The sequence below is a fragment of the Pseudorca crassidens genome, chromosome 20 (assembly GCF_039906515.1).
Source record: "Pseudorca crassidens isolate mPseCra1 chromosome 20, mPseCra1.hap1, whole genome shotgun sequence".
NCBI classification, from domain to species: domain Eukaryota; kingdom Metazoa; phylum Chordata; class Mammalia; order Artiodactyla; family Delphinidae; genus Pseudorca; species Pseudorca crassidens.
In genome coordinates this window covers 6,951,758-6,963,233 of record NC_090315.1, presented here as the reverse complement: position 1 = coordinate 6,963,233, position 11,476 = coordinate 6,951,758, and the positions used below count along the sequence as shown (strand labels likewise).

The window sequence follows — 11,476 nt, the reverse complement described above, 5'->3', positions numbered from 1 at the left end:
CAAGTGTGGCAGTAGCACGAGTAAAAGAAATACAACTATGGATTTTTCCACTATAGACCTCGAGTAAATTCAAGCTTGGATCCATCCAGAAGCTCTCTGCACATCCTTTCTGCCACAAGAATATCAGAGTTCATGCAACTGGCCGTACCCAAGGTATTTCTGCCTAAGGGTTCAAGGGCACCATCAGTTGCTGGTTTTGCCCAAACTGATGACTGAAATGCATCTCATACCACGTTGACCTTGGATAGGTGCCAGCCCCTGAAAATTTAATTTAGCTGTATGCCTGTGACCATTTCTTGCAAAGACAGGAAGGCAGTGGGGTGCCCATAAGACATTTCTGTGTCTTCCCACCCAGCCAAGTGATAGCAGCCGTTAAAGCTGCTCCCGTCCTAAATGCCAAAACCTCTGTGAGGTCATGGAGCCATGTGATGTCATAGGACCTGTGCACGGCCAGAACTCGGACTTCTGAAGCTAACCCAGAGCCGTCGCCAGACACACTCCTCCCAGGCGCTTGGCTTCCCTAGCAACTGCTACAGAAGCACTTCAGGGAGAACACATCACAATTAGAAGTGGTTTTATACCGGGTTCAGCCTTTGGCAGCTTCCAGAGGAGTCTTCAGAGGCTCAAGATATGCTGAGCCTGATTCTGGGTGAGGATCCCCAGTGAGGGGCCTTTGGGGTCGGTGAAGAGGAATGCGTGTCAATGACTGTGTTTGGGGTCTATTTGGGTTGATTCACTGAGGAATCTGGGCGTTAGTGATGGAGCCTTAAATTAAGGCTTAATCTGAAGTGTTTAATGATTGAAGGTCCTGTTGGTCAGGGTTTAGGGTCTATATGTTAGGTCTGCAAGATTCAGTAATTGAAAACTGGATGGAAGGTGTGAAACCAATGAGCACTGCCTCTCCCCTAGGTTAGCGATTTAATATCCAGCTCATGATCTGGAGAAGCCTGGAATTGGGGGAGGAGTGTCAATGGGAAAGAGTGTCTGTGGTAAATTTCAGATTCAATTTGAGGTTAGTGTTGTTTAGGGAGTACAGAGTTTGTCTGTGTTTGAGAGCACAGGAGTCGGGAAGTTTTGAGACCCATAGTCCCAGGCTAGTGGGTGTTTAGAGGCTCAACCTTTGGATCCTTCCCCAAGGTTCCTGTTAAAAATTTGTCTCCTACATACACTCTTCTCATTGTCCCCACAAAAGTCAGAATAATGCACCGTGGTCAAGTGGTGTGTATAGGAATAAAGACAGGATATTTGTTCATTTTACTGCAAAATTTACTCTTGGGCATTTCCTTTCAGATTTCTTTGACACAAGTAAGAACAACCATTTTCCTAAATTCTACTCCTCAATGAGAGCCATTTCATTGAAAAAAAAATTTTTTCAGACTACTGTTCTAAAACTTGAGATCATCTGTATAAACATACATTCAAGAATCTCGCTATCTTCTAGGCTGTATTTTTTGCATTGTGTCTTGCAAATAATAAAAGTTCACGTTATTTCATCTTATAACCAGTATTTCATATTTTCAGTTTTTTGAATTTCAGCAAGTCTGATAGTTGGGTACTTGTATAATATAGCTGTTTTTTTGTTTGTTTTGTTTTGTTTTTTGCGGTACGCAGGGCTCTCACTGTTGTGGCCTCTCCCGTTGCGGAGCACAGGCTCTGGACGCGCAGGCTCAGTGGCCATGGCTCACAGGCCTAGCTGCTCCGCGGCATGTGGGATCTTCCCAGACCAGGGCACAAACCCGTGTACCCTGCATTGGCAGGCGGACTCTCAACCACTGCACCACCAGGGAAGCCCTCATATAGCTGTTTTAATTTGCATCTCCCTAATAACAAATGATGTAGACCATTTTTTCATATGTTTGTTTGCCATCTGTTATCTTTGATCAAGTGTCTGTTCAAAGTCTTTGCCCATTTTTAAAATTGGGGTTTCTTATTGTTGACTTTTTAAAAATAAATTTATTTATTTATTTTTAATTTATTTTTGGCTGGGTTGGGTCTTCGTTGCTGCATGCAGGCTTTCTCTAGTTGAGATGTGCAGGGGCTACTCTTCGTTGCGGTGTGTGGGCTTCTCATTGCAGTGGCATTTCTTGTTGTGGGGCATGGGCTCTAGGAGTGCAGGCTTCAGGAGTTGTGGCACGTGGGCTCAGGATTTGTGGCTTGTGGGCTCTAGAGCACAGGCTCGGTAGTTGTGGCGCATGGACTTAGTTGCTCCACAGCATGTGGGATCTTCCCGGACAAGGGCTCGAACCCATGTCCCTGCATTGGCAGGCAGATGCTTAACCACTGCGCTACCAGGGAATTCCCTTATTTTTGACTTTTAAGGATTCTTTCTATGTTCTGGGTATCAGTCCTTTACCAGTATAGGACTTATGGGATGAAAATGTTGAGATCCTTTTGAGATCCTTTTTTTTTTTTTTTTTGCCAATGGACCACTAAGTGTTCCAGCAACATTTGTTGAAAAGTCTATTTTTAAATTTATTTTTGGCTGAGTCAGGTATTAGTTGTGGCGTGTGGGCTCTTTGTTGTGGGCACGAGCTTCAGAGCATGTACACTCTGTAGTTTGCAGCACGCAGTCTCTCTAGTTGAGGCGTGTGGGCTTAGTTGCCCCATGGCATGTGGTATCTTAGTCCCTCAACCAGGGATCAAACCCACGTCTGCTGCATTGGAAGGCGGGTTCTTAAGCACTGGACCACCAGGGAAGTCCCTGAAAAGTCTATCTTTCTCCTTTGAATAACCTTTGTACCTCCATCAAACACTTGAATATACTTGACGTATGTGGGTCTTTTTCTGGGATCTCTGTTCTGTTCCATTGATCTATGTGTTTGTCCTTTCACCAATACTATTAGAGGTCTATAAGTCTTGAAATCTGTTGATATTAGCTCTATATGATGGTTCTTTTTGGTCAGAAATTGTTTTGCTATTTTCAGTGGAGATACCTGGCAAATATTACCTTTTCCAGTAGAACAGTTTTGTCACTTTGATTTTCTATACCCCTAGATATGATATTAGAAAGGGACTTCAATTCAGAGGTGTCTTTTCCGAAATGCATAAGCCCTGTTTAATGAGGAAGAGAAGGTCAATATACAAAATACCTGGGACTTCCCTGGTGGCGCAGTGGTTGGGAATCTGCCTGCCAATGCAGGGGACACGGGTTCAATCCCTGGTTCAGGAAGACCCCACATGCCACGAAGCAACTAAGCCCGTGCACCACAACTACTGAGCCTGCGCTCTAGAGCCCGTGAGCCACAACTACTGAGCTCACGAGCCACAACTACTGAGCCCATGTGCCACATCTTCTAAAAAAGCCTGCGTGCCGCAACTACTGAGTCAGTGTGCTGCAACTACTGAAGCCCACGTGCCTAGAGCCTGTGCTCCGCAATAAGAGAAGCCACCACAATAAAAAGCCTGCCCCCCGCAACCAAGAGTAGCTGCCGCTCGCCATAACTAGAGAAAGCCCACGCACACCAATGAAGACCCAACGCAGCCAAAAAAAAAAAAAAAAAAAAAAAAACCTGACCAGTATTCCTCAAAATAATTGAGGACATGAAAAAGAAAAGACCGAGGAATGGTCATGGAGCAGAAGAATTCAAAGAAACCTGATTTCTAAAGGCAGTATTCTTCCCTGGTTTGAATCCTGAGACAGAAAAAGGACAGTAGTGGAAAACCTTGTGAAATCCAAATAGAATCTGTAATTTAGTTGTGTCATACCAATGTTAATATTTCAATTTGACAAATGTACCATGGTTATATAAAATATTCACATGAGAGGAAGTCAAATGAAGGTATATGTGCACTCTTTGTAGTACTTTGTGACTTTTGTGAAAATCTAATATTTTCTCCAAATAAAAGTTTATTTAAAATAGGTATAATCAGGACTTCCTTGGTGGTCCAGTGGTAAAGAATCCACCTTCCAATGCAGGGGACATGGGTTCAATTCCTGGTAGGGGAACTAAGATCCCACATGCCACGGGGCAACTAAGCCCGCGTGCCACAACTAGAGAGAGAAAACCCACATGCCACAACTAGAGAGAAGCCTGCGCGCCACAACAAAATGTCCCACGTGCCTCAACAAAGATTCCGCATGGCACAGCTAAGACCCGATTCAACCCCCCCTGAAAAAAAATTAAAGAAAATAAACATTTAAAAAATAAAATAGGTATAATCTATATCAATTATATCTCAATAAAGCTGTAAAAAATAGGTTTGATCTAGGGACTTCCCTTGCAGTCCAGTGGTTAAGACTCTGTCCTTCCAATACAGGGGTTTTGGGTTTGCTCCCTGGTCCAGGAACTAGCACCCCAGCCAGTAAATTAAAAAAAAAAAAAGTTTGATCTAGTTTCATCACTTAATCTCTTATTATAAACATTTCCATATTATAAAATGTTCTTGTGTATATATAATTAATATTACGTGGCTGTAATAATATCACAGGTGTAATAATATGGCTGTAATAGCATAATAGGATGGTAACTGGAGTCACATATAAAAGTTATGCATTAAAATGGGTATACTTGAAAAATGTAACTGATTCAGTTATGTTCAGTTTATATTATGATCCTCTCATTATCCAGATTCTTACATTATCACTCCAAGATTTGTTGTACTGTTTTTCTTGTATGTCCCAGATATCTCCATTTATTTTTAATCCAGGTAGCTTATAATTTTGCAATTTTAGTTGTTGTGTTTTAAAAAATATTCATACTCTATAAATTTTGTAGTATAGAACAGCAATTCATTTTAACAGCTTTATGGTCATAATTTACATATAACACTTACCAGTAGTAAGGGTATATAATACAATGACATTTAGCAAGTTTATAGAGTTGTGCCATCACCATGATCCAATATTTAGAAATTTTCGTAACCCCAAAAAGTAAACTGGGTATAATGAGAATCTACCGTATAGCATAGGGAACTCTACTCAATGCTCTGTGGTGACCAAAATGAGAAGGAAATCCAAAAAACAGGGGATATATGTATACATATAGCTGATTCACCTTGATGTACGGTGTAAACACGATACTGTAAAGCAACTATACTCCAATTAAAATTAAAATAAGATAAAGTAAAATTCTATATAAAAAGAAAAGTAACTGGATAGTTGATTTGTTGAGTTTTGAGAACTCTATTCTGAATATAAGTCCTTTTATCACATGTTAAATGTGTCAATATTTTCTCCCAATCTCTGGCTCCACTCATTACTTTTCTTAAAGTTGTGCTTAAAAATACAAAAGTTTTTCCTTTTAATTAAGTCCAATTTATTATTTTTTCTTTTATGTCTCAACCTTTATTGTCTTGCTGCAGAACTCTTTGGCTAACTTAAACTTAGGTTCATGGAGATTGTCTCCTAAGTTTCATACTTTTACCTCTTATATTTAGGTCTGTGATCTATTTCCAGTTAACTTTTGTGTATGCTTAAAGTTATGGGTCTTAAGTTATTTTTCTGCAAATAGGTATACAATTATCCCAGCCTCTTTTGTGGGGAGGACTTACCCCCATGGAAGTATCTTAGTGTCTTGACCAAATAGCTATTGATCTTAACACTTTTGGACTCTCAATTGTGGTTGTGCCTTTTTCATTGGCTCCAGACCTTTACTGGCCTCATTTTTAGTGGCCTTTCCCCGAGGCTCTAATCCCAGTCAAAATTTAGGCTTCATCCCAGCAGCTCGTTTCTTCTGGACCCGATGGCCTGTGCCATACTGTGCCGGTTTCTCGAAATCGTATTCTGTTCTAAAAGCCACTTCCTGCAAGAAATGTTCCTCCAAAACTTTCTGGGGGATGTCCGATTACTGGATATATTGCCGTTTCTCTTTCCGGGAATTCGTTCTCTGCTGCTATACCGACAGCGGAACTCATAGTCCATTTGGAAACCCGTCCCCTACTTTTTTAATACAAGGTGTAAAATAAAGGCCGCGGCAATATTACTTTCCTGCCCAGTCCGTCGAACGCAGTTTAGGTAGCTCCATATTTGCCTCGCAGACCTCGAGTCTCTGAAAATCTGCGAATTTTCTGAAGAGTCGAAGTGCCAGGAAATGAGATATCATCAGTGGCTTCTCACCTCTCGGACCATCTCAGGGCTCCCTGCCCCAAACCCGCCCCTTGGCCTTCTGTACGTCAGGTGTCCCAACATGGCCGCCCCGTGGGGCCGGAGAGCTGGGCGCAGACATATTGCCTCTCTGGGAAATACCGGAATCCGCTCATCCGCCTTTCTTGAAACGCCTCAGACCGTCTTCGGCCGCCGTAGGCAGGCGAAAAATCTGGGCGACGGGTCCAGAAGTAGAAGCGGTTCGCGGAAGGTTACGTTTAGACGCTCCTTGTGGGCTGGGGAAAATCGGGTCAGTGTGTGCATTTGTCCCTTGAAGTTTTGTGTGTGTGTGTGTGTGTGTGTGTGTTTTCTCATGAGAGGTGTGTCTATGACAGCGTGACGTGACTCCTACAGGGTGCAAATGGTGTAGTGTGGACTCACGGAATTATTGGAGGGTCTGGTGGGAAACGCCAAGGTGGAGGTATTTGGGAGGAACCAGCAGAGTCTGGCACGTCTATCTGTGGTTGGGGTACTTTGGTGGGGAGTCGTTAAAACGGTTAAGAATCTGTAGAGATCAGCGACCGTGTCCTGACTGGCAAGGTATGGGGTCTTTGCGGATCATTCTGTAAAGGATGCAGGTGGTATTTACGATGGTAACAGCTTCAGGTTTGGGAATTAATATGGGGCTCAGTGATTTGAGGCCAGGGTGGACGGGCATCATGTGGGGATGTCTGGTCCAGGTTTCGGATTAATTAAGAAGTGTGTAGTGTCTGTGGTACAAAGAGGCTGTGAGGGCTGAAGCTCTGGACGCCTGGCTGGTGGTTTCGTTGAGGTTCCAGCCTCCACCGCTGGGAAGGAAGGTGGTGCAGCCCAGGACAGGAGTTCGAAACCTTCTGCTTTTTAGGCTTTTATCCAGGGGGATGAGTAACTGCAGATCGAGGGACTAATCCAGCCACACCCGTCTGTTACGTATCATCTATGGCTGCTTTCGCAATGAGAAGGCAGAATTGAAACGTTGTGACAGAGCTTAACCTTCAAAGTAGAAATGTATAGTATCTATCACTTTGTAGAAAATGTTTGCCAACGCCTGCACTCACTACTTAATATATAGCAGTGGACACTGTTGCTTTTTTGCCTGACAAACATTCCCTCCTTCTTTGCTAATAGAATCTCTGGTTTTAGTTATCCATCCTTCTGGTAGGGTGACCCATATGCCAGTACTGGTTGGTCTTAGTTAATCATGGTGGTTTCAGTTCCCGTTTCTAGTGATCAATTAGTATGAAATGAGCTTAGGTATATAGTGCAGTTCTGGCCAGCAGTATATGTGAAAATCTGCTTGGGATATATGGGGGGAACGTTTTGTCTTTTACATAAGTAATTCCTTGTGTCTCTTTTTCCACGTCGATGATGATGTTGTCTGAATATAACCTTAATTTTCTGTCCAGTTTCTAATGTTTATAATTCATTCTTATCTCAATGCATTGTCTCTACTCTCCAGTACAAAGGAGGAAAGTGAATGGGGTGGTAGTGGACATCTGTGTCCTTCCTGTTCCCTGCCCTAAAATTCACCTGCTAGATGGTCTGGAGTTAACATGTTTCCAGGATGGAAGGATCATAAAATTATGAGTTCATCCAGGATTTCAAATTTAATGAAATAAAAATATTCATTGTATTCTTTCAGGGCAAAAAAAAATGTCTATTTTATCTCAGTTATGTCCCCTATTAATTCCTTATATTTTTTTATTTGCACCAGATTTCTTTCTATCTCACTACAAATGGATATGTGTTGTTGGTCTTTTTAAAGAACAGGCTTTTTCAAAAAGTTTATTTTATTGAAGTATAATTGATTTACAATGTTGTGTTAATTTCTGCTGTACAGCAAAGTGATTCAGTGATACATATATATACATTCTTTTTCATATTCTTTTCCATTATGGTTTATCACAGGATATTGAATATAGTCCCCTGTGCTATACAGCAGCATCTTGTTGTTTATTCATTCTATGTATAATAGTTTGCATTTGCTAATTCCAAACTCCCAATCCATCCCTCTTCTAGTTCCCCTCTTCTAGGGCAACCACAAATCTGTTCTCTGTGTAAAGAACAGGCTTTTTCAACTCTTCCATTTATATATTTTTTAATACTTATTTATTTTGGTTGCACTGGGTCTTAGTTGCAGCAGGTGCGCTCGTTAGTTGTGGCTCACGGGCTCCTTAGTTGTGGCATGTGGGCTCCTTAGTTGCGGCTCACCAGCTCCTTAGTTGCAACTCGCTGGCTCCTTAGTTGTGGCATGCAAACTCTTAGTTGCAGCATCCGTGTAGGATCTAGTTCCCTGAACAGGGATGGAACCCAGGCCCCCTGCATTGGGAGCACAGAATCTTAACCACTGCACCACCAGGGAAGTCCTCACTTATTTGTTAATTTAAAAGATCTACAAGTTAATCAGTATAAAATTATTGCCCATGGATTTCCCTGGTGGCACAGTGGATAAAACTGCGCTCCCAATGCAGGGGGTCCAGGTTCCATCCCTGGTCAGGGAACGAAATCCCACATGCATGCCACAACTAAGAGTTTCCATGCCACAACTAAGGAGCCCTGGAGCCATAACTTAAGGAGCCCTGGAGCTGCAACTAAGACCTGGCTCAACCAAATAAATTAAATAAATAAATAAATATTTAAAAAAATAATAAAATAAAATTATTGCCCAGCTTGAGAAACAGAACACTGCCAGCACCCCAGTGGTGTTCTGTGAGCCACTTCGCAATTATATTACATCTTCATACTCAAAGGTAATTACCATCCGGTTCGAGATACCAAGCAGTTTAAGTCTTTTCTTTATAGTTGTATCATATAAAAAAATTAATCATTCCTAATCATTATATTTTATTTAGTTGTGCCTATTTTTAACTACATGTCAGTGTTACTATACTGATTTTTTTAACTGTCAGTCTTCTTTTACTCAATATTTTAAAGAATTATTCATGCTTTTGCACAGAGGATTTTTTGTGGTTTTGTTCTGTTTTGTTTTTTGCTTTTGTTTGGGTTTTTTTTTCCCTCTGTAACAAGGGTCAGGCAAACATATTGTATGAATATCTATACAGTAAACATTTTAGGAGTTGCAGGACACAGAAGGTCTCTCACGTTGCTTTTTGGTTTTGTTTTACAGTTCTTTGAAAATGTAGAAAGTATTCTTAGCTTGCAAGCTAGGTAAAGGTTGTTTTTTAATAGCATTCCATAGTTTGAATATATGTCAGTTTTTTCTACTATTAATTAAACTTGTAATGCTTGCAGTTTGGGTTGTTATGAATAATGTTGCTGTGAAAATTCTTGTACATATCTTCTGGTTCAAATGTGTCCTTACTTTAGTGGGGGATAGATGTATAACTTAGATGTATACTCAGAGTGAGATTTCTGTGTCTTAGGATGTGTATAACTTCAGTCTAAATGGATGATGCCAAAATGTTTTCCAAAGTGACTATCCAGTTCCTCCAGCGGAAGGAATATATAATTTGCATTATGGTGTCCTTCATTTTTTTTTTTTTTTGCGGTACGCGGGCCTCTCACTGTTGTGGCCTCTCCCGTTGCGGAGCACAGGCTCCGGACGCGCAGGCTCATCGGCCATGGCTCACGGGCCCAGCCGCTCCGCGGCATGTGGGATCTTCCCGGACCGGGGCACGAACCCACGCCCCCTGCATCGGCAGGCGGACTCTCAACCACTGCGCCACCAGGGGAGCCCCCGAGAACTCTTTTTTTAAAAAAAAATTATTTACTTATTTAGCTGCTCCGGGTCTTAGTTGCGGCATGTAGGATCTAGTTCCCTGACCAGGGATCGAACCCGGGCCCCCTGCATTGGGAGTGCGGAGTCTTAGCCAGTGGACCACCAGGGAAGTCCCTATGGTGTGCTTCATATATAGCTTGTTTAAAATATCTTTCCATACCCTAATATCATTGAGAGATTCTCCTATATTATCCCCTAAAGTTTCTTTTTTTTTTTTTTTCTTTTTAAACATCTTTATTGGAGTATAATTGCTTTACAATGGTATATTAGTTTCAGCTTCACAACAAAATGAATCAGTTATATATATACATATGTTCCCATATCTCTTCCCGCTTGCGTCTCCCTCCCTCCCACCCTCCCTATCCCACCCCTCCAGGCGGAAAGTTTCTTATTAATTTGCCTCTCCCACTGAAATTGACAGTTCTCCCCCCAAATGATTTTTGTGTATATTGTGAGATGGGGTTCACCATTGTTCTCTGAATCCCCCAACCCCCAGCATGAATATCTGATTGTCCCAGCACCTTTTTTTTTTTTTTTTTTTGGGTTTACGGGCCTCCCTCTGTTGTGGCCTCTCCCGTTGCGGAGCACAGGCTCCGGACACGCAGGCTCAGCAGCCATGGCTCACGGGCCCAGCCGCTCCGCGGCACGCGGGATCCTCCCGGACCGGGGCACGAATCCGCGTCCCCTGCATCGGCAGGCGGACTCCCAACCAATGCGCCACCAGGGAAGCCCCCCCAGCACCATTTTTAAAAAGAGACATCCTTATCCTCTTTTCTGTACTGCTACTTTTGTTATCTAGTCTCTATATATGCATCTCTGTTTATAAGCATTTGATTTTGTTCCATTTGTCTATCATTGTACTAATATTGTACTGTCATAACTAAAGTAATTTTAAGTCCTCATAATTGATAGATGGATATAGTTATCAGCTTAGGATTTTGATTGAGGTTTCATTGGATTTATATATATATATATATGGGAAACATGACATCTTTATTTTTATTTTTTATTTTTTAAAAAGTTTTATTGGAGTACAGTTGATTTACAATGTTGTATTAGTTTCAGGGGTACAACAAAGTGATTCAGTTATACATATACATATATTCATCCTTTTTCAGATTCTTTTCCCATATAGATTATCACAGAATACTGAGTTGAGTTCCTTGTGCTATGCAGTAGGTCCTTGTTGGTTATCTATTTTATATATAGTAGTGTGTGTATGTTAATCCCAAGCTCCTAATTTATCCCTCCCCTGTACGTTTCTCCTTTGGTAACCATAAATTTGTTTTCAAAATCTGTGAGTGTGTTTCTGTTTTGTAAATAAGTTCATTTGTATCATTTTTTAAAAATTAGATTCCACATGAGTGATATAATATCGTATTTGTCTTTCTCTGTCTGCCTTACTTCACTTAGTATGATAATCTCTAAGTCCATCCATGTCGCTGCAAATGGCATTATTTCCTTCTTTTTCATGGCTTAGTACTATTCCATTGTATCTATGTTCCACATCTTTATGCGTGCCACTGTCAATGGACATTTGGGTTGCTTCCATATCTTGGCTATTGTAAATAGTGCTGCAATGAACATTGGGGTGCATGTATCTTTTTGTATTATGGTTTTTTCTGGATATATGCCCAGGAGTGGGATTGCTGGGTCACATGGTTGTTCTCTTAAAA

General features: G+C 41.5%; 1 protein-coding gene across 2 annotated transcripts in view; it reads left to right on the top strand.

Moving 5' to 3' along the window:
- The first annotated feature begins 6,125 nt into the window (after positions 1-6,125).
- Positions 6,126-11,476, top strand: part of ZNF350 (zinc finger protein 350) — a 32,553-nt gene continuing 27,202 nt past the window's right edge. Inside the window, exon 1 of one of the 2 annotated variants that reach the window (XM_067719091.1) lies at positions 6,126-6,332. The gene's annotated coding sequence lies outside the window, so the exon portion shown is untranslated. The other variant, XM_067719090.1, reaches the window with a different exon arrangement.